Genomic DNA, 24,575 nt, shown 5'->3' on the forward strand with positions numbered 1-24,575 from the left:
AAACCTTTTTTCCTTTTTTTATTGTCAAATTTACTCAAGCACCCCCAGCAAAAAAAAAAAATCGTTCCCATGGCCCTTATAATATCGATTTGGGCAGTTTTAAATGCAGACTCTTTACTCATGCAGTCTTTGCTATCATGAACGTTATATTTACTTTTTTATCCATAGAATCTCACATGTTTTCTCTCTCCCGTTTAATTTGATTGACAGCCTTTTCAAGGGGTTCGGACTTAGAGGTGACTTTATTATTTTTACAACGAAAACTTTAATATCATTATCATGGCTACAAAACTCACCTGCCTACTGGCAATGCATTCCTCAACTTCTTTTCCTTATTTTTAAAACAAATTTTCTCTCCATTTTTCTTCGTGACATCGCCTTATGTTTCATCTTTTATAATGCTGCTTTCATGCGGGGTTTCATACACCATTTTTGTAAAGCCCCCACAATGTTAAAGAAAACTAACTTGACAGACGGAAATCAAGGGAGAGCGAAAAACCCTTTCTTTTCAGGATTTCACTCCCTCAAAACTATTACTTGCGGACGAAGACTGTTTAATCTCGACAATAGGCATATCAATTAAAAGTTTCACTTTTGAAAAAGTCCCCGAAATTGATTGCCAACAAAAATACAACATTGGGGTGGTATATTTTCACGTATATTCTTGGGCTTTGGTCTCATCTTTCAGATGAAATTATAATTCTTGACAGAATGTATACGCTTAAGTGAACACTGTCCATTATTCTCAAAGCTTGCAGAAATTCGGTTTGCGCCAAACATGAAAACTAGCTGTACTGTACTGTGCGGTACTAGCTTTTTCTCTTTTGGGGGCATTTTAGTCTATGTAAATAAAAGCAGGTAACTTTGGCATCCAGTATCCATGGTAACGCTAATCATCAGCCAATCAAAATCAAGGACTCCATTGCCATTGGATGCCAAAGTTACCATAATAGTAACTTTTATGCAACGGGGCCCTGATACTTTATTTCTTTTTTAGGCATCTTTACTTGCCAGTATACATAACTTTTTGGTTGTTTGGTCGTATATATACCAATATACTCAGCTGTACATTTCTAAACACCCCCTTCCCAGAAAATCAAAGTCCATGCCCTTATATTTTGAGGCCCGTGGTTTGCAATATTATAAAAATTAAGAAAATAATATGTTTTGGGGGTATATGTTATCAATTCAATTTCAATTCAATAGGGCGTAACATTAATTTCCAAAGGGTAAACATGAATAAAAACTAATCATGCTAATAACGTATTAGTAGCGCGGATCCAGCCTTCGCCAATGGGAGGGGGGGGGGGGGGGTTTCAGCCACATTTTCCCCGCTCAAAATGTATTTTTGTGTGTTGGAAGGGGTAGTCCTAATAGTCACTTCTAAGCTTTATTCTTATAAATCAACATAAATATAATCTCATAAGCCTTTAATTACTTAAATAGTGCGAGCGCGAATCGCGAGCTATTTTTTATTTCATGTATTTTGTCCTAATTAATTTGAACATTCTGGGCAATGTTTGTGAACCTAAACAAGATGCGTATATAACTTAATAATTACTGCAAGCGCGAAGCGCGACTGAGCTGAAAAAAAATTGTGACCCCGACCTAAGAACTGGACATACGATTCTATATAGCCACTTTTTGTAATCATGAACAGGATAGATATATAACTAAACAATTGATGCGAGCGAGAAAATGAGATTTACAGATTACAGTAGACCAAAAATGGGACACTTATTCATGTTTTGTAAATCGTTAAAAGGTGCGCCGTGGTGTAGCGGTTCTGACTCTCGCCTTGTAATCAGATGGGTCGTGTGTTCGAATCCCACCATGGCCTAGCGCCCTTTGGCAAGGCTTCAATCCACACATTGCCACTCTCGATCACCCAGGTGCTAATTGGGTACCGGTAGGAAACAACCATTATTGTGGTTGGTTTAGCTTGAAATATGCTATGAATGCATGCATATATGCAGTGACCGGGTAATAATAATTGTGAAGCGCTTTGAACAGTCGTAGATTGATAAAGCGCTATATAAATGCCAATTATTATCATTATTATTATGGGTAATTGATAATTTTCCTATACAGCGCGTTCCAAAAAAAAACGTCCCTCTGATATGCGGCTATATAAAGTACTTTCAAAAATAAAAATAAATCTCAACGAAATGTATATAACTAGGAAGCTTATCTCATGTACTAACTTCTACGAAAATTTCATTGGTCTCGCTTCAGTGGTTTTGAATACACAGTCTGTTTGTAACAGTGGTGCTTTGCAGCCCATTCCAAGTTTGCATGCATGCAGCACTGCTGTGTGTTCTGCACTTTCCAGCATATCAATCCCCTTTGACCATTTTGACCAAGGAAATTACCTGATCTGCCCAGGGAAATCTCCATGATCTAACCATGCAGGCTCATCAAATTACAACCTATATAGCATGTTCAGATACGAAGGGCAAAAACAGTATTTGACAGATCATTTCATGTTTGATAATGGGGATGCACAGTGATTGAGATCGACAACAGTTCATGTCTGTTTCATGCCTAATTCCAACAATACATGTACTGCATTTTTGTTTTCATTACTTTTTTTTGTTACAAGCTACTGAGGTCAAGTTAATTCAATGTAACCTTTTAAAAGAAAAAAAGTCAAGTGTTTCTCTGGTAAAGTAGCTCGCAATAAAGGGTGATCAACTTGTGGATTCCCCTTTATTTTTCAGTTTATTTTACTCATCCATCAGTCACATTTTCATTCAAGTTGGTGCACAGCTGATTCCCTTTATCAATCAACAAACTTAATTTTTTAAAGTTTCTTGTCCTTCTGAAAGTACATGCCCAAGTTTATGATTTGACGAGCCTGTATATGATTAGGGAAATGTCTCTGCTCAGATCGATCCGCAGGATGTAAAAATGGGGGTTAACAGTATGCCATTGACAATGCAGAAATGCATCAATGCTGCAAACTTGGAATGGGCTCAAATTCACCACTGTTCACGTAACAGAGTGTGTATTCAAAACCACCGAAGCGCGACCCATGAAATTTTCATAGAAATTAATTAGATCATGAAGTGAGCTATTTCTCCTCATGAACATTTATTTGAGAAAATACATAAGACTTTGAGAATATATAAGCCTTATGAGAGCGCGAACTTTGTTGATATTAAGACCTGAAAATATGGACACTTTCGATCAGCACTTTGAAAAGGATGCATGCATGTATATTGGTCACATGTATTTTCTAACAGTGCGATCACGAATAATTGCTAGCCGAAATTAATGATAAAACCATAAAACTGTCATGAAAAGGGGAATTTTAAGTATAGTTTTCAAAATCAACTTATAGCTCACCATGATCCGCCTATAAAAAAAGCGTTTGCCATTTTCTTGTTTATTCATTAGCAAAAAAGAATGCCTATTGAAATTCCTGCATATAAATGTACCTCAACAAAAGTTCCAATGATAGATGGACTCCCGCGCGGAGCGCGCGGAAAACCATAATTTTGTATATATACATACTATATATATAGATGTAAAAACCAAATTTTATACTGTATAAAAATTTGGTTAATTTGCCAATTTCTGCATATATAGTTTTCGTTCTTTTTGCACTTTTGCACAATTGGGGGCAAAACGCTATGATTGCCCCCAATTAATATTTTCGTTGGTGGGGTGATCGCCGCCTGCCGCGCTCCCCGCGGCCCCCAGGATCGACGCCTCTGTTGATCGTGATCGATCGGCACCGGCCCCGGCCGGCCATCAAAAAATATAATTTGAGTGCCCCCCCCCCCCCCCCCCCCCCCTCCGGGGACCAGCCCTCGGACCAGCCCTATAGCTCCCACAAAGTGACCATTTAAAAGTATTTTGGCCTAAATATGCGAGAACCATTCTTTGGATGAAAATATTTGTATAGCATATGGACCTAGGCTATTGGTCCATGCAATAAACGACGCAATGGTTCTTTTATTTACTTGCAGCATCAATAAACACAGAGCAAAAACTTTGGGCTAATTGGCTATCCACAATAAAGCATGCAGCTCGCGCATGCGTTACAGGTATGCACAGGATCTCTAGATCACACAATTATCGTATTTATTCTGTTCAATATTTCATAGATGTTTGTACGCCAACTTCTTGGGCGCTTTCAAAGTGGGCAGGTTGTCAGTCATTTGAGGCGTTTTAGTAGTCAAAACTCAACAGCCATGGTTGTCAAAGTGAACGTAATTTATTGGTAAGAATGTAGAATTTCATATATTAATCACTTTATACATCTCACTCGGCCAGAAACTAAGCAGTTCTGTGGCACTGTGCTGATGATTACCACGATGTTATACGGTAAATATAAAATACCGCCGGCGGTAGGCCTACGTCTTCGACACCATATGATGCATGGCATGCACCAAATGCCGACCGTATACACGGTGCAGTGCCAGTGCAGTGGTGGCAGGAAAGTTGGGCTGAAGAAAGTTCATGGTTTAACCAAAGGCAACGTGTAGCATGTTAACGAAATACTCAAGTAGAAACCTATTGTTATTGTTAAGTCTTGACTCATAGTTCTTTTACTATGTCTATGTTGCTAAAAGTAAAACAGTTAAAACTAAAAGTAAAATTATTTATGAGAAGCCAAACGTCAAAATTTGTTCACATGTCATGGTGTGTTTCTAATGTTTACTGTGTGTTATTTTATAAAATATAAGTCTCACTTCAGTCTTTAATGGTGAAGTCTGAAGACACTCATCTTAGATCTATTTATCCTTCTCAGAAGAATGATTAGAGAGTCAAATGAGCTGCTACTTTTTTGCTAGTGAGACTGTATAGTACATTGAACTTAAAGGGATGGTCCGGGCTGAAAGTATTTATAGCTTAATAAATAGAGTAGAATTGACTGAGCAAAATGCCGAAAATTTCATCAAAATCGGATAACAAATTATAAAGTTATTGAAGTTTAAAGTTGAGCAATATTTTGTGAAAACAGTCGTCATGAATATTCATTAGGTGGGCTGATGATGTCACATCTCTACTTTCCGTTTTCTTATGTTATTACATAAAATCATTATTTTTTCATTATTTCATACTTGTGTGAAAAATATGTCTCCCTTATAATGAAATAAGTTGCAGCAATAAATATCTAATGCACTAATTCAGTTGTCATTCCAATTTTTCTACTTCTTGGAGGAAAAAATTTGAATAAACCTCATTTCATATAATAAAATACAAAAGAACAAGTGTAAAATATGATATTATTTTCTGAATATGTCAAAATCTATCACAAAATTTGATATTGTAATAAAAAGTGGGAATATTTGCGTGCTCGCTTCGCTCGCTCACAACTTTTTAATACATTTTACCCGATCTGCCATATCTAGCTCCTTCAAAATTGACTCAATACACCATTGCCATTGAAAGACATGAATCCCTTCCCGTTTGTCCTGTCAAGCATATAATTAAACTTGAAAAATTGATTTAATGTTGTAAATCGGATAATTAAATAATTCTCATCGATCACGGGTCAATGAACGATCGGCGGGACATCTTTTATAAGTATTTTTAGGTGCTAGCGATTTATAATTATTGGAATAATCTCTTGATCTCGTACGATGCATCATCTTAAAGTCGCAAGTGCAATTAAAACGTAGTAGAAGTCGCAAGCATGCGCGATGATTCGGAACATGTTATTAAAATGTTTTGAGGAGCCTATCTTATTTATTGCTAATAAGTAATAGGGGTCTAGTAAATTCTGATTTTGTATTTGTTTTCTTTGTTTAAATAGTATAATTTTACCTTTTACTATCGACATTGTATACATGTTAAGGACACCACTGGAAATAAGCTTTCCAGCTTTCGTGGGTCATTCTCACCCTGTGCAAGCCTGTTATTTTAATGCTACTGTATATGTTGTGGTGACTTGCCAAATAAAGTCAATAAAATAATCAGTTTGTATTGCAAAATTTTAAATCATGTTCAAAACAGTATTGTAAAAAAAAACAGTCAAATAACCTAAGAAAGTAAAGAAAGTACATGTAGACTCTAGATTCTAATCCGTGTATTTATGTCTCATGATGTTAATTATAATATTTCTCTAATTTTCTTTTGCAGTGGTGGATGAGGGTACAGGCCCAAGGTAAGTACCATTAATACTGAAATGTAAAAAGTGTTTATAGAATCTTCAGTTGAAAGTAAGCAGAACACAAAATTTACACAATTTTCAGGAAACATAATTTCCTGACAAAAAAGTCTGAAGTTCAAAAAGTATGGTAAGGTTAGGTGCCCCTTGTCTGCGCGATTTTAGCAATAGAAGATACGCAGCGACCACAGAATTTACACATTCAATACATAGAAGATATTCATTAAAAAATCTGACTCAAAATGGTGGAATAATAGTGAATTTCGGGCATTTCATGTTACAGCCTCAAAATGTAGCCTTTCTCATCAAAATCCCCATATCATGTGTATTAAAAGTGAATGGGTGCCCAGACATGGGGCACCATTTTTTGTTCAATCTGAAAATGACTGGCCAAGGTCTTTTTTTCCAAGAAAATCACATTTCTTTCAAATTTTTATGAGATTTTTGGCACACTTACTAATAAAGGTTAAGTCCACTTCAGAAAAATGTTGATTTAAATCAATAGAGAAAAATCAGACAAGCATAATGCTGAAAATTTCATCAAAATCGGATGTAAAATAAAGTTATGACATTTTGAAGTTTCACTTATTTTTCACAACATAGTTATATACACAATTTAGTCGCATGCAAATGAGAGAATCAATGAAGTCCCTCACTCACTATTTCTTTTGTTTTTTTATTGTTTGAATTACACAATATTTCAATTTTTACGGATTTGAGAATGAGGACCAACTTGACTGAACCATAAAATGTTAAACAATGGTAGTTCCACATGTTCAGGGGGAAATGAGGAGAAAATTAGAATATTTCATATTTCATACAATAAAATACAAATGAAAGAGTGAGTGAGTGATGTTATCAGTTCCGTCATTTGCATACCGACCGGGATGTGCATATAACTGTTTTGTGAAATTAAGCGAAACTTAAAATGTCATAACTTTCTCATTTTACATCCTATTTTGATGAAATTTTCAGTGTTGTGTTTTCTCTTTTTATTCAAATCAACTTTTTGTTGGGGTGAACAGACAGTACTTGTCCGTTAACCCTAATTCTCCGGGGGGGGGGGGGGCCATAATGCCCCCCCCCCTCGATAATTTTCGCGATATATCTGCTGCGCAAAATTTTTTGACCTGGCCGGCTGGCCGCTCACTGACTTTTTACTTTCAAGTCTCGCGCAAATTTTTTAGACCAAATTTGTGACGCCCGGGTACGCGGTTACGACATTACACAACATTATGTAAGCATGTCAGACCCAAAATTGCTCATAAACGTGATTTCATCTACAAATCCAATGCAAATTGTGTATTTAGCCAAAATTCACAAATGTATTTAGCCAAAATTCACAAATGTATAATTATTTCTACTTTTACTGATTAAACTTAATTAATTTTGCCTTGTTTATGATCAGAATTAAGTCTGGAACGATTTCCACCGTAAAAACAATAAAAAAACATAAAGTAAAAAACAAAGAAATACATTAGAAATTAAAAAAAACAATAAAATACATAAGAAATTGGTCTTGGTACCAGAATTTTTCTATTCACAATTGTTAGGAATGCTCTAAAGAATATTTTCACCAAAAAATAGCATTCTAGGAGCTTTATTTAGTGAATCAGAGCAAAAAGTATGATTTCATGAATAAATTAGCATAATTAATTCATATAAAATAAAAATATATGAATTCAGTGAAATTTACCAATGCAACTGCGTAGATTACGTCATTCTCTACCATCATGCAAATTTTCGTTGTGATCGCGCAATCCGCGGCTGAGATCTTAAGGGGGGGTCATAATGCCCCCCCCCCCCCCCCCCCCGGGAATTACAAGAATCAAAATACCCCGGGAGATTTAGGGTTAAGAATTAAGAATATGAACATTATCAACTGAAAATTTTTGGGAAATAAAAAGAAATTCATGTTAAATCTTAACTTCAATAGTTAAGCGCGCAGACATGGCCCCCTTCATACATTGAAATAATGAAAAGCAAAGAAATATTGTTTTGAAAAAAAAATCTGCCCATCAAATCTGTTTGCTGTGTTGCTCTTGTTGTTTGAATATAGATCTTGCCCCAATCTGCCTTTATTCTTTTATTTTTTTTATGTTCCATGGGTTTATATGTTTTAATCCTGTTAATCACTTGTATATACTAGTATTGTGATTTTGGATGATTTATTTCAAGAAAATCTTGAATGTTTAGGCCTTTAAAAAATTCTTTATCTGCTTTGAAACTTCATGATCCCAATATTTTCGCTATTAAGACAGTATGGTTTGGAGGCCTATATCTCACTGAACACAGAATGTGAGGTTTAGAATGACAAAAACATTACATTTTTCTTTTAGAAAAGTAGAAAAAAAGAAAACAGAAAACTTGGGTCTCCATTCTAAGCATAATATAGGCTACTCATTCTGAATGTCCAAAACTCTAAGCCCAGATATAGCTCTAATTACAATTATCCTTTACATGTATGATTTCATTACAATGGCAGAGCAAATATCTCATCTTTGTTTTTTAATGTACTTTGACCTCTATGGATCAATAAAAGTAGTGCTTGTGACCTAGGTATTACTCCATAAATTCTAAGGATTACAAAGACATAAAACATGTGTGTAGGGATGCTCCTCTGTAAAAAAGATCTGAGCTGCAAGGTTCCATTTGTCATCTGTGTCTGTGATAGGTTTTGTCTGTCCCAATATTTTTGCTATGGTATTTATCTTTATCGTATTTGAAAAAGTATGGTTTGGAGGCCTACATCTCACTAAACACAGAATGTGAGGTGTAGAATGTTTAATGAACACTGACAGAAACATTACATTTTTCTTTTAGATAGGTAGAAGAAAAAAGACAGAAAATTTTGGTGTCTATTCTAAGCATAATCTACTCATTCTCACTATGTCTAAGACTCTTACTTCAGATATAGCTCTTAGTCTTACTACAAATTTTTGTGTATGATTTCATTACAATGATGAAGCAAAAATATCACCTTTGTTTTTTAATGTACTTTGACCTCTATGGATCAATAAAAGTAGTGCTTGTGACCTAGGTATTACTCCATAAATTCTAAGGATTACAAAGACATAAAACATGTGTGTAGGGATGCTCCTCCAACTTTCAGATTCCAAGACCTGTGCTTTTGTAGAGAAGAAGTGTAATAGCTATATCTACATTTTATAAGTAGGCTTTAATTCAGATTTGCTGAATTGCAGAAGAAAAAAAGACCTTTGTGTTCCTTACCTTCAGTTACATGTATTTGCCAGGTGCAGGGGTTGAATGTTGAGGTACAACCCCACAAATAATTTAAAAGATAAGGTATTTGACTTAAAAAGATCTGAGCTGCAAGGTTCTATTTGTCACCTGTATCTTTTGTCTGTCCCAATTTTTTTGCTATGGTATTTATCTTTATCGTATTTAAATACATGTGTGAGTATGGTTTGGAGGCCTACATCTCACTGAACACAGAATGTTGGGTTTAGAATGTCCAATGAACACTGTCAAAAACATTACATTTTTCTTTTAGAAATGTAGAAGAAAAAAACACAGAAAACTTGGGTCTCCATTCTAAGCATAATGTACTCATTCTAAATGTCTAAGACTAACTTCAGATATAGCCTAGCTCTGAGTCTTACTACAATTATCCTTTTCATGTATGATTTCATTAGTCATTACAATGATGAAGCAAAAATATCATCTTTGTTTTTTAATGTACTTTGACCTCTATGGAACAATAAAAGTAGTGTGTGTGACCTGGGTATTATTCCATAAATTCTGAAGGATTACAAACAAAGACATAAAACACTTTGTGTGTGTAGGGATGCTACTCCAATTTTCAGATTCCAAGACCTGTGCTTTTGTACAGAAGAAGTGTAATAGGTACATCTACATTTTATCATGCCCCCCCCAAAAAATAAGGGGACAAAAATTATTTGATGCTTTAAAGATTTAAGTGAAATGTTTAGTGACCAGAAACGGGTCATGAATTTAATATCATGTACTATAATGTGTTTATAATCTCCCCATATTATTCAGTAAATTATGATATATCAGTCACAGATATCTTGAAAGTGTCTGCGCATTTTTTTGTTTCTCATGGGTGCTTTTTGATCCATATGAAAAATATCAAATACAACATGAATCAAAGTTCAGTATTTTTTTAAAATAAGACCTTTGTAATGTTAGTGTATGCCTTAATAGCAATAATTCAAGTGTCTATGTACTCAGAAAAAGTAGGGAAGAAGGGATAACAACTGATCTGTGTTAAGAGAAAGGGGTATTCCTTTCACCTATCAAACAATATATCTTAAAGGATAAGGGTGCCAGCAAAATTACTAAATAAATGAGGTGCATTCAGACAGATATTTGTGAAAACATGCTATGAATAGTCATTGACAATGTATAGTACTATAGTCCACCTATTGAATGAAATATACTTTTCCAAATTGCACCTCAAGTTTTGTGTGTCATTTATTCATTTGTTTTATATGATTTATTCATTTATTAGGGGGGGGGGTCTGATCCCTTCAAACAACAACAATGACTTTTATTGAAATTGACAATTATAAAGATCAGATTGAAACTACTAATTAATACTTGTTGCTTTTATCGATTGCTTTCAAATTTCATTCCTTTTGCTGTTCGAACCCATTTTAAATTGGTGTTCTTCAAACTCAAGTTTATTATCCCAGTGTGTATAATTGACATGTACTGGTACTAGTTTGTTTAATATTTGTCTCGCCTGTATAGCAGAAGTTAGTCCACCTCCTGGACTGTTGTTATTTTGTACGATACGACTACCAAACACATAACACACTACATCCCCATAACACGCATACACACACCCACTGAATAATCACATGAAACTTTCTTTTTTTTCGGGGAAAGTGAATCAGTGGGTTAGGTGAATCACTGGGGGTAAGTGATCAGTGGAGGGCGTGTGCGTGTTGGTTATGTGTGCGCGCGCGGGTACGGTCCGATCCGATAGGATTTGCCCAATCAATAAAAATCGTCCAGCACGTGGACTAAGCAAAAGTGAGATCTTTGTTCCATTTTTTCTGATATCATCAAAATTAAATCTTAGTGAATGTAACTCAGTATCTATTAGGATCTTTATTACGATCTATTTCTTGAAAATTGGACATAAAGATAATCAACTTTCACTGATTGTTTTGTATTAATACTGTAGGTCAAATTTAGGCAAAAGGTCATTTGCTGTCAAACTTCAGTTTTTGTAATTAAGTAGATCATTAATCATTTTATTCTTTAATTTTGGCATATCTATTTTATTTTCATCTTCTAATCAAAAGCTTGTTGTAAAGTGATATTTTGTCATAACTCAAAATTTCATAAGTAAATTTTCATTCATTACCTTCTTCCTTGAAGCTTGTTTGTCAATATATATATGTATATGCTTGCATGTGTATTTACATGGATCACTTTATATTCAATTCTAGAGCAAGGTCATTTTGCTAAATGGAGCTTATTTCTTAATACAGCACAAATAGGGAGAGAAAAAAAGGACACTGAAATTTTCCAAAGAGTAGGGGAGGTTCATCAAAGCCACTCAAAAGGGCATCCAGAATATTTCCATTTCATGGCCTTGGATTATTACAATGTATGATAAAAAAGAATTTTAAAAAATGTCACAAAGTAAACAATGGTGTGAATTGCTTCCCACTTCTCTACAATTTAGGCCTACTGTATGTATGTATTCAATTTTTTAATGCAGGTTCAAGTTGAAGCACTGTGTAATCTCACATATCAATTTAATTTGAATATGTTTGACCATCTATTTCTATATGCTTGTCCTAGATGACGGAACTTATTATGGTATCACATTTTGTGTCCTTCCGTCTGTCACAGTGACATGTTTTCATCTTGCCCTTCTGAAGTCCTTGTAAACACGATAACTTTAGTTTAACTTAACCGAGGCTCATGTAATTTGGTTTGTATGATACAAGCATGGATCCCAGGAAGCCTATTGATTTTTAGGTCAAAAGGTCAAAGGTTAAGTTGCCACCTTTGACTTTTCACTTTTCTTGCTTGACCAAACTCCATTTTCCGTGTTACAGGTGGGCGTATTATGTGCTCGCCCTAGCGACACTCTTGTTACCTCCATGGTTTGACTGAAATTTTCTAAATATATTGAAATGTTTTTGATTAATTTTTTTTTCTCTCTTTCTGAAAATATCTACAGTATCAGCGACTGAAAGCTGATCTTGAGGAGGAGTTTGGCTCCGACGTTGAGATGGTGAGTTTACTGTTTGTGATCAATGGAGGAAGATTTCTGAGTCCTATGTTGCAGTTGATGTACAATATTCTAGGACAGCTACTCCCTAGACATCCACCTTCCAGACAACATCCCCAAGGGGAACTACTGTATGCTCTTTGAAGAGTAACCCTTAGGACAACCAACCCTTTAGGATAACTGCCACATAGGATGACCACCTTGTAGGAGATCTACGCCCTCAGAACCTTGATGACTTTCACCCCACTCTACCCCCCCCCCCAGGAATTCACCCCAGACATCTACCCTTAGAAGAACTTTCCTATAGAATAAGTACCCCTTAGGACAACCATTTTCAAGGGTAATCACTCGGTACATATACCCGCCGAGACAATAGTACATCCACCCACGGACATCTACCCCTAGATATTCAACCCCGGATATCTACCCCCAGAAAACACCAGGAAAAATTATCCCCGGACAACTATCCCCAGACAAATACCCCATACAGCTTCTCCATGAGAACTTCCCCCATAAGTTTCCATTGTCAATCACCCTTGCACCAAAAAGGGTTTAAAACCTAACTACATTTTTTAACCTCATTGATCTCTATATAAAGGCCAATCTCTGATCTCCATGTAAGGTGGCATTGCTCCTATAGAAGAGTTAAGGTCCAGTTTTTCAAAATTCTGACACCCCCTATGATAATTGCCTTAGCCTTCAGTTCTCTGGGGTTTTTGTTTTCCAGCAATGGATGTTGTAGAGGTACGCTTGTCTAGAGAAGTTGTCCAGGAATGGTTGTCCTAGGACAATATTGTCTGGGGGTAGTTTAGATGGTCGGTGGTAGATATTTGGGGCTGGATGTCCTAGGGGGAGATGTCCTGTGGTTGATGTATGGGGAGATGGTTATCCTAGAGGGTTTATACGCCTGTCCTAGACGGGACATATTATGGCTTCATGCTCGATGTCCGTCTGTCTGTCCGTCCGTCTGTTAACTTTTCCTTGTAAACACAATAACTTCAGTTTAACTTAAAGGAAACCAAAACTCAAGAAGAGAAGCAAACTTATTGGAAAGAGTAAAATGAGAGGAATAATTTAAAAAAGTTTCATCAAAATCGGTTATGAAATAAGCAAGTTATGGACGCTTAAAAAGTCTTGTACTTTCTATGGGGATCCTCAAATTGGCAAACGTGCTTCAAAATGGCTGATTTTGTGGACAACTCTCCATTTGTTTGTACACAAATTTTCAGATTTTCCCCTTTATTTTACATATTTCACATTATCTCCTCCTGACCTTGACATATGTGATGTGAATTATATTTTCCCATGACATATGTTGTGCTCAGGAGGCAAGATGCAATTTGAAAGATAATGAGGAAAATCTAAATATTTGTTGATAAAATAAATGGAGAGTTGTCCACAAAATCAGCCATTTTGAAGCACGTTTGCCAATTTGAGGATCCCCATAGAAAGTACAACAAGACTTTTCAAACGTCCATAACCTGCTTATTTTATAACCGATTTTGATGAAACTTTTTTAAAATTGTTCCTCTCATTTTACTCTTTCCAATAAGATTGCTTCTCTTCTTGGGTTTTGGTTTCCTTTAACCTAGGCTCATATAATTTGGTGTGTATGATACTAGCATGGATCCCAGGAATTCTATCTATTATAAGGTCAGAAGGTCAAAGGTGAAGTCGCTACCTTCCACTTTCCTTGCTGGACCAATAACTCCATTTTCAGCGTTAAGGCGGGCGTAATATGTGCTCGCCTTAGCGACACTTGTTTAAATTTACATTGATTATCTGTTGTGTCTATTACAGACCGGTGTATCAACTCCAGAAGTCACTGGATATCTGGAGGTTGAGGTCAATGGAAGTCTTGTTCATTCTAAAAAGGTAAAATCAAGTGATTTTGTATAATGTTGAATTTATTGGGACAAGTAAACATGCAAGTAAAATATGCCCGGTGTGTGTGTGAGTGTGTATGACTTTAGTAGTCTCAGCTCATTGGATGGGGACAAAGGAGTAGTTGGCAAAAATAAACCAATAAAGAGAGAGATAATATGGATGAGAAGAAAGCAGATTCTGAAATCATACTCTAACTATTCAATGTAAAACTCTACTTCTTAAAAATGTTAAAGGGATACTTCAGGCTGAAGATATTATGATTTGAACAGGTTAAATAAAATTAGACAAATAAATCACAGAAATTTTTAAGGAAAAATGGAAAAGGAATAACAAAGTTTATTACTTTTAAAAGTTTTGCCTCAATTTGATAAAACAGTTCCATACATGTCTTCATGAATATGCAGTGAGCACGCTTATGGTGTCATATCCCCACTTATTCTTTGTATTTGATTGTATGGATTATGAAATCATATTTATGTACATTTTGTTTTCCCAAGAATAAATATAGTTCAATAGACTATTGATTTAATGTGTAATGTAATCACAGCTGCAGCTGATTTTTGTCTCGCCTGCATAGCAGAGCGAGACTATAGGCGCCGCTTTTCCGACGGCGGCGTCAACATTGAAATCTGAACCAAGGTTAAGTTTTTGAAATGTCATCATAACTTACAAAGTATATGGACCTAGTTCATGAAACTTATACATAAGGGTCATCAAGTATTACTGAAAATCCTGCCTGAGTTTCAGGTCACATGACCAAGGTCAAAGGTCATTTAGGATCAATGAACTTAGAGCATGTTGGGGAAATCAATATAAAAATCTTAACCAAGGTTAAGTTTTTGAAATGTCATAACTTCGAAAGTATATGGACCTAGTTCATTAAACTTGGACATAAGGATGATAGTGTATCATTGAAGATCCTGCCTAAGTTTCAGGTCACATGACTAAGGTCAAAGGTTATTTAGGGTCAACGAACTTTGATAATGTTCGGGGTATTTGTGAAATTGTCATAACTTAAAAAATTTATAGATCTAGTTCATAGAAACTGGGGACATAAGAGTAACCATGTATCCCTGAATATATTGTGCTTGTTTCAGGTCACATGACCAAAATCAAAGGTCATTTAGGGTCAATGAACTTTGGCCATGTTAGGGGAATTTGTTGAATTGGCATCATAACTTAGAAAGTTTATGGATCTACACATGTAGTTCATGAAACATAGACATAAGGGTAATCAAGTTGTTTTGCACATGTCTGAGGTCACATGATCATGTTCAAAGGTCATGTTGGGTAAATGGACATAGTATTTTATTATCATATGAGTGTTTTCTTTTATGAATAATTATTTAATAGCTGTTTTCAAAGTCAGCACTGCTGGTATATCAAATCCTGTAATGCAGGCGAGACTGCCAGAGGCGTTCCACTTGTTTTTACTAGGGATAGAAGACAAATTATACCCACATGTATGAAGATATGAAATATCATTTCATGTAAATCATCTGCCGATGCATTGCATATTCATGAAGATACTAGCAGAGCCCGTGGAAATTCCACGGGTTTTGGGGGTGTGATTAAGTTAAATAGAATTTGTTGTAGATTGACATGTTTATTCAAGATAGGGAAAGAAATAAACATTTGAATTTGTTAAGAGAAGGTTGTGGTTTGAAAGGAATGTGAAAGTTAGGTTTTTATTTGAAGTCGTAATTTGTTTTGAAAAATATATGATTGATTAAAGGTAATAGTGAGAAAGTAAAAAGTGATAAAGAGTCTAGGATTTCGGTTAATAAAAGAAATACAGATAAGAGAATTAAAATGCTATTGAAGTTGGATGAATATGATATTTAGTTAAAGTGGGGTTTAAAAATATTGCCCCTTATTTTAACTATAAAAAGGGAAGTTTAAAAAATTTTATTTACTTGTTCAACGTATTTCATTGCATTAATTGAAATTCATTTTATCGCCCCCGCCTTTTATTATTATTATTATTTTTTTTTTTTTACTGTTTTTTAATTTCCATTGGTCCCAAAAAGTAAAGAAGGAAGAAAACATTTTTAAAAGACGCAAGTTTATTTTTTTTTATTTATTATTATTTTTTGGTCCCCTTTATCACTAAAAAAAAGGATTAAAGAAAGAAAATAATAAGGAAGTATAAAGGAAAGGAAGGACGAAAGAAAAGAAAGAAGAAGAATTGAAAGGTAAAGAAACGATAAATAAAAGGGAAAAAGAAAGAACAAAGTGAAAGGAGTCAAAGGGAAAAAATGTAAAATAAAAAGAAAAAAGTATGAAAGCAATTGGGAAAAAACAAAGAAGCCGTAGTTGCGATATGGACTGAAGTTAGCTATCATAATGATGTGAACCTGCCGCGCGGACACACAGGCGCCGCAGCGTAAACTGCCCCATCCTTCCTGAGGCAGGTTCACATTATTATGATCGCTAACTTTAGTCCATATCGCAACTACGGCGAAGGCGAAGTCCAACTGAGAATTCAAACGAAGGCGTCGAGATCTGCTGAAATTCAGGTTATGGATTGATTAGACATTTGGGAATAAAATTATTATATTGTGCCAAAATTAATTGGCGAAAATCGCCCGGTGCGAAAGTGCATTTCAGTTGTGACAGAATGCCAAAATCTCATTTCACGTTCACTTTAAATTCTACACATGATTCAAATCAAAGATCTCGCCATGTTTTATATATTTGTCCTTTTAAACGGTATTCGAATGTGGGTACGCCTTGTTTTTGTTTTCCACAGTAATTTATTGCATGAACAAAAGTGAAATATTTGTTGTGAAGCACTGTGTGAATGTTGTGTGATCATGGAGCTATGGTGTGATGGTATTCTAATTAATTCATCATTTTTGTCTCACCTGCATAGCAGAGTGAGACTATAGGCGCCGCTTTTCCGACGGCGACGGCGACGGCGGCGGCGGCGGCGGCGGCGACGGCGGCGGCGGCGGCGACGGCGACGGCGGCGTCAACACCAAATCTTAACCTGAGGTTAAGTTTTTGAAATGACAGCATAACTTAGAAAGTATATGGACCTAGTTCATGAAACTTGGCCATAAGGTTAATCAAGTATTACTGAACATCCTGCCTGAGTTTCATGTCACATGACCAAGGTCAAAGGTCATTTAGGGTCAATGAACTTAGACCATGTTGGGGGAATCAACATCAAAATCTTAACCTAAGGTTAAGTTTTTGAAATGTCATCATAACTTAGAAAATATATGGACCTAGTTCATGAAACTTATACATAAGGTTAATCAAGTATCACTGAACATCCTGCATGAGTTTCACGTCACATGACCAAGGTCAAAGGTCATTTAGGGTCAATGAACTTTGGCCGAATTGGGGGTATCTGTTGAATTACCATCATAACTTTGAAAGTTTATGGATCTGATTCATCAAACTTGGACATAATAGTAATCAAGTATTACTGAACATCCTGTGCAAGTTTCAGGTCACATGATCAAGGTCAAAGGTCATTTAGGGTCAATGAACTTTGGCCAAATTGGGGTATTTGTTGAATTACAGCCATAAATTTGAAAGTGTGTTGGTCTAGTTCATAAAACTTGGACATTATAGTAATCAAGTATCACTGAACATCCTGTGCGAGTTTCAGGTCACATGATCAAGGTCAAAGGTCATGTAAGGTCAAAGAACTTTGGCCACGTTGGGGGTATTTGTTGAATTGCCATCATATCTCTATAAGTGTATTGGTCTAGTTCATAAAACGTGGAAATAAGAGTAACCAAGTATCACTGAACATCTTGTGCGAGTTATAGTAGTTTTCAAAATCAGCACTGCTGCTATATTGAATCGCGTGATGCAGGTGAGACGGCCAGAGGCATTCCACTTGTTGTTATAAGACTGTAAACCTGGTGGATGTGAGGGAGTGGCCTGGATGAAAGGAAAATGAACATGTGGCTAATTACTGATTTGCATATGTGCATTCCCTACATTGCATGCAAAGAGTAAAGGAGAAGTCCACCCGACCAAAAAATTAATTTGAATTTAAGGAAAAATAAAGTATTGCAGAAAATTTCATAAAAACTATGATTCAAAATTTTAAAAATTACTATTTTGACATTGAGAAATTTGCCTAATTTTACAAAACAATTATATGCTCATCTTGGTCAATGTGCAAATTACAGAACCGATTATGTCACACACACACTCTAATTTCTTGTGTATTTTTTTTGTTTGATACATGTACATGACATGTATATTTTATTTTTTCTCATTTTCTTTAACAAATTTTGAGAGGGATTTTAATTCGTCCATTAACATTCGTAGTTTCCATGAATGTAACATATTGTGATTCGATGAAGAGTTTTTATATCAAATTTGCTAAAATTGATATAATAAAATGCAACCAAAATTTAGAAAGTAATGTGATGTGAGTGACATAATCAACTGTATTTGCATACCATTGTTTTGTGTATATAACTGTTTTGTGTTAAAAAAGGGAAATTTCTGTATTAATTCAAAGATTTTTTGTTGATGTGCACTTGACCTTTAACTCACTTCCCTACCCACCCCTGCCCAAATAAGTGTAATCAAGAACTTGAAAATCAAAAGTGATTAAGAAGAAGTAAGATTTAATCATAGTTTTTAATAGCTCCATGATTTAATAATACAGGCCTAAATAGAAATTGACATGAAAGTAAAAAGAGAATAAAGCTGGGTAGGAACGGGGAAGGAATATGATTTAACAAAAAGCAAAAATATATCCACATCATCCCCCGAAAAAAAAAAACACATCCCGGCGGGTTTGATCCAGGGTCCCTGCACTCGTCAAAACATTGTGCTTACGTAAGTTGCCACAGATTGCTTTCATACTACTTCCGGGTTTTTAATGCTATATGAAATGGTGTAAGTCTGTGCGCCGCTGTTGACCAATCAGAACGCAGCGTTTGGAGCGGGACGACCCACGTGACGCGTCTGTCGTCTGTAATGGTCGAATGTCGGGCTACAACACGCAAGTCTACGGGGATTTTCGGTGGAAGAATCGGTCATCGACTTTGTCGTGCGAGGTCGTGATGGGCTGGGAGTGCGGCGAGTCCGTGAAGAGTGGCAGGCCCGACACGCGGTGCGATTTAGGAGCCCGGGCATGGCGGATCCTGGGAGGAGATACGGTTCAACCGATCACCCCCCTTCGGGCTTAGAGTATTCATGTAATAGATACATACATGTACATATAACTGTTTAAAAAAAATATTGCTACCCTTTAAATTACAATATCTTTTCTACTAGTAATTGTTTCAAATCAATAAATCTGGTTTACTTTTTTTTTCTTGATAACTTTGAAAGTCTGTACTGGGATCCCACCTTTCAGATACAAGTATGAATTTCTCCTTCTTAACCATTTTTTTTTCAGGCATAAAAACTTCTTTTTAATTGACCCGTGGTAGATGATTTCTTAGTTTTAAGTATTTGTCTGTTGCTGTAATTCCAAGTAGCATCCTTTTTGTGTGTGTGTTTTCATTACCGTACAGAATGGAGACGGCTATATTGATAATCAACAGAAACTGAACAAGATCATTGAGGCCGTCAAGGCAGCTCTTTGATTCTTGACAACATTCAGCAACACAGGTATGTCTTCTTGGGGAAACCAGTCAGAGCTGTATTGCAGACATGTAAATCTTAAGGCCACCGCACACCTTACGACTGTTTGCGATCTGATTTTGGAACAAATTGCATTTCGCTCATTTTCTGAAAATGTGAATGGAACATATCATTTTATTTGAGGTTAAAATTAATTGAAAGAATACTAATAATAAATATAAACATTTTGGAAGATTGCAAGCCTTTATTTTCGAGTAAAGGTCAAATTAGTTTCAAATCCTAGCCAATCTTATGACTGCTATGACGTCATTACGACTAGATATTAAATTTGCTTTTATTCTAAGAAGGTTGATATCATAGTCACAGATTTGAACATAGGTATTCGTACAATGATTTCGAACATTACACAATAAGATATTCCAAGTCTCAATATTAGCATCAAATTCTACTACATTTTATTACAAAATTGAGTCGCAGACTAAATCGTAAGGTGTGCGGTCGCCTCCCGGGGAGGGGGGGGGGCCACTTACATTGAAGAGTGGATACCATGCGCGACCAAAAAAACACGTAAAAGGGATGTCTTTACGTACGTAACTTGATGAGGGTGTCAAAAACACAAAAATAATGAAAAAAGGGTATCTTTATCGCTAGGAAAGTTACGAGTTTAGGGTCAAATTTGCGGGGATGATAAAACAAAATTAAAATGTTTTATAAAGGATGTCCTTTTTGCCCCAACACTACGTGTTTAGAGTCCAATTTGCACGAGGTGTGGAAGGTGGGGTCGTACTAAACCAAATGATGTGTAAAGGTAAAACCAACGACCGAAGGACCCGTGACATAACAATAAAATATTCCTGTACTTGTTTAGGGGTTCATTTCAGGGAATACTTGCCAAGAGTATCGTTTTGTTTCCAATATTTGTTAAGGGTAGGGTTTCACACGCCAAATCTTGTTAAGGGGTGCATTTTCGGAATATGGAAAATACATGCTTAGGGTGCTTTTTTAGACCCCATGGTCGCACATGGTATCCACTCGTCAATGGAAGTGGCCCCCCGGGCGTCGCCTTTATGCCTTCAAATACATCAACAACTTCAGATTAGCATCAGCTATTTCATTTGAAAGTAAAATGTTCCTCCAATGATATTACATTGTATCTGTACGGTCAAGGTTCAGTATAAGACACCGTATACAGTCGAGAAGTATTGTGTAATAATAATAATGACAATAGTGATAAGTCTTTAGATGTGCTGTGACAAAAAGTACCATAACGCATACAATGCATGTATATGCAATAGCAATCACAATCAGTGCAAGAAAAATTGAGAAATAGATTTCTGAGGAAAAGGTATTGGCAGATTTGAAGCCAAGAATACCAGTAACCCTTTATTATTGGAAGACGGATGGCATTCTAGGTCTTCAGCAAAACGTTTTTCGGTAGAGTTTTGACAGGAATGCAATTTCTGAATATGTCGATAGTTGAATTGGTGTGTAGTTTTAGGTATTGACTATGCTTTTTCCTGAATCCTTACTGCGTTATTACTTATTACTTGCAAAAAAAAGAAAGGAAAAACCTAATGTATATAAATGTTCTTATCCTTTGCAGCTAAACAGCTCCGCATTGGACATTGTGGCTATCCCTATCATGACAGAAACACCCCAAAAGTAGTTCCGGCTATTCGGGTATTTCTCGAGACTCTACAGGGAGACACCAGGCTGTCCAAGATGGAAGGATTTGACTGTGTCAATTATTATTTTCTTTGATGTGGTATTGTGCAGTGTAGACTAGAATTAATATGGTGTAATTGGTAGCATGTTAAAAGGGAGTTTATTTTAAGAAAAAAAACATTATTCTTTAACATTGGGTTACTTATAAAGAAAAAGGCCCCATGATGTTATGCAAGTTTCTTATTTTGCTTTCTCCATTTTCATTATTTACAACCACAGAAAGTTACTGCACAGGATGGAAATACTTTAAAGCAAAAAACACAAGAACCTGACTTGGGGGTAATTAAAGTGCAGTTGTTTGATCTTGGTGATACTCATGATACCATATTCATGTATGTTTCATATGCCTCAGACCCTTTTGAGATATATAATTGAAGTAATATGGTACCTGACCCTTAAAGGGGAATCCAGCCTTGGCCATAAAATATTGTGTTGGGAAGGAGAAAAATAAATTAAACAGAATGGTGAAAGTTTGAAAGAAAGTAATAAGAAAGTTATAGCTGCTTTAAAATTGAGATCACTAATACTATGTAGATTTCAAATTGGCAACTGGGTAAGTAAATTATGACAAGGGGCAAGGACAACTTTCCCATAGGCCATGTACTTTATTATCAGGGATTTGTGGTTTTCTCCTAAGTACCCATTCCCCTGGGGCAGTAATCTAAATATAACCCAGGTAGTATATTGTTTTATGTCCTCATGAAACAAAAATATAATTTGAAATAAAACTTTTGGGAAAAATGACATTTTAGCCATAATATGTATTGGAGTACATGGAAGGGTAGTCCTTGCCTTACATCACTATGACATCCCATATGCGGCCAATTTGAAGTCTCCATGGGTATAGTGATTACCAATATTTACAACTTTTAAAAATTCATAACTTTTTTGTTGTTTGTCCAATATTGTTCAAACTTTCACCTCTCAACTTGTCTGATTTTTCTTTTCCTTATAAAAACAAGTTTTTATTTGGGTTGGATTCCCCTTTAACTTTAGGGGAATACAGAAAATCAATAATTGATTTTATGAGGTCTTCATGTTACGACTATATTCCTCACCAAGCAGAGTGATGATACATAAAAATAAAACTAAAGATAACATGAAAATAGACTATGCACCAAGACTGAAAATATGATTAACCTTTTTTTTTTACAATTGACATTTGGAATGTGCTTTGAATTTCAGAAAAAAAAATTATAATTGCAACTCTCAAACCTTCCTATGGTTAGCTAATCTGAGGTGGGACTGGCCTGGCATCAATGGCTTGCTGATGATTCTGTCAGAGGCATTTTATATAAATCCACATATTCCATGGTATGTACTGATATCATGTGTACATTACATGTAATGCATGAATAATGATTTTTTTGCAAATGAAATATTTTGTTCAAATTAACATTTATATTAACTTTAATAGATTAGTTGATTAACATGTATACACAGAACTCTATTACCAGATTCATGTATCCCAATGAAAAGCAACTGTGTTTAGCATGGGCTGAAGCAACTTTAGACGATTTCAGTTCAAACACACCAAAGTACCAGATTTATTCAGATACTTAATATTTCATGCCAAAGATATTTCCGCAATGAACATGTTTTGTCTGTCAATTTATTCTGACAGGTATCCTAAGCTTGTCAATGAACAATTATCATTTTAGAATGTGTATTATATTGGCAGATTCATTTCCAATCTTGATGATCTTGATTTTCTTCAGAACCATATAACATGTCATGGTGTTGGGATTTGTTTAATGAAGTGCCTATTTTCACTTTTCTTGTTTTCTTTTCTTTTTTCTTGAAGCTGATTAAAATAGTTTTATCATTCTCATCAAGAATTGTTGATTCATTTCTGAATGGTTTATATTGTGTTATGATTTTAAAGAGAATGCTGGGTATTATGCACCATGAGACAATGTAGGCCTGCATTTTATTTGTTGGTATGGTTGTCATTGTGTTGCAGAAGACTCAATTGGAAAGAGACCAAAGTGTAAAAATGAGGAGAGAGCGATGGGGTGGGTGAGATAGGAAGGAGATTGAATGGGAGTTAAAAGGAATTAATTGAAAAGATCGGAAGGGGATCCTAAGTGTAAATCTGAGGAGAGAGGGCAGGTGAAAGAGAAAGATTGGATGCGAGTGGTAAGGGATTGGCTTAAAAGATTAGAAATGGGGGGGGGGGGGGAGGGGTGGTTAAAGTGTTAAACAGAGGAGATGGGTGGGGATAGATAAAGTAGATTGGATGGGAGTGGTAAAGGATTGACTAAAATGATTAGAAGGAGGATTGAAGTGTAAAACTGAGGAGGGGGGGGGGGGTGAGAGATAAAGTCGATTGGATGCAACCGCGTAGCCAGGATTTCATTTTGGAGGGGGCGGTATAAATGCACGCGAAGCGTGCCAACACTTACAGAGCGCGCGAAGCGCGCTCCCTAGGGGGTGGGTGCAGGGAGGGAGAGTTTCCCCCTCCCGCGCGAAGCGCGAAGCTTTTGGTGTGTCATAAATTAAAATGAAAAGGAGCCGTCTCTCTTGTCTCTAGTACCTATATCAGCTCCAATTCAGTTGACTTTATTGTGATTTTGAACCTTGTTTTCAAAAGTGATTGTGAACGCACAAAAAGGAATACAATGGAGGAAATTAAAAATCATAATAACCCAGCGCGGAAGCTAAAGCGTTTTTTCATTTTTTTTGCCATGAAAAGGGTCCCGAGAAAAGGGTATTCTCAAAGATATATTGAATACTTCCCTTGAAAATATCGGATTTGATTACAATCAATTTAGCGACAGTGCATATCTTTAACTCGCAAAACAGAGGAGAAGAAGTGTATATGCCGGGAGGAAGATATTCCTCCCCGCGCAGAGCAATAAAACTCTGAAATTTCAAAGGGCGGACGTTTCATCAAATGCAGATATGTCTAATACCCCATCGGCTCTAATTCAATTGATAACCTAAGATTATTGAACTTCATTACAAGGAAAATAGTGCGCAAAAAGTTGAAACTTCTGTGATTTATTAAAATTATATAAAAAAGGATGCCTAATT

The 24,575-nt window shown here is 35.8% G+C and overlaps 1 long non-coding RNA gene across 1 annotated transcript; it reads left to right on the forward strand.

Annotated features, from left to right (window-relative positions):
* The first annotated feature begins 4,043 nt into the window (after nt 1-4,043).
* On the forward strand, nt 4,044-23,377 carry LOC129264548 (uncharacterized). The gene is made up of 6 exons (XR_008584866.2): nt 4,044-4,228; nt 6,094-6,118; nt 12,309-12,362; nt 14,160-14,234; nt 19,745-19,841; nt 21,418-23,377. It is a non-coding gene; the product is annotated as an uncharacterized LOC129264548 (long non-coding RNA).
* The last annotated feature ends 1,198 nt before the right edge of the window (nt 23,378-24,575 follow it).

Source organism: Lytechinus pictus, chromosome 7 (assembly GCF_037042905.1).
Source record: "Lytechinus pictus isolate F3 Inbred chromosome 7, Lp3.0, whole genome shotgun sequence".
In the NCBI taxonomy this organism is placed as follows: Eukaryota; Metazoa; Echinodermata; class Echinoidea; order Temnopleuroida; family Toxopneustidae; genus Lytechinus; species Lytechinus pictus.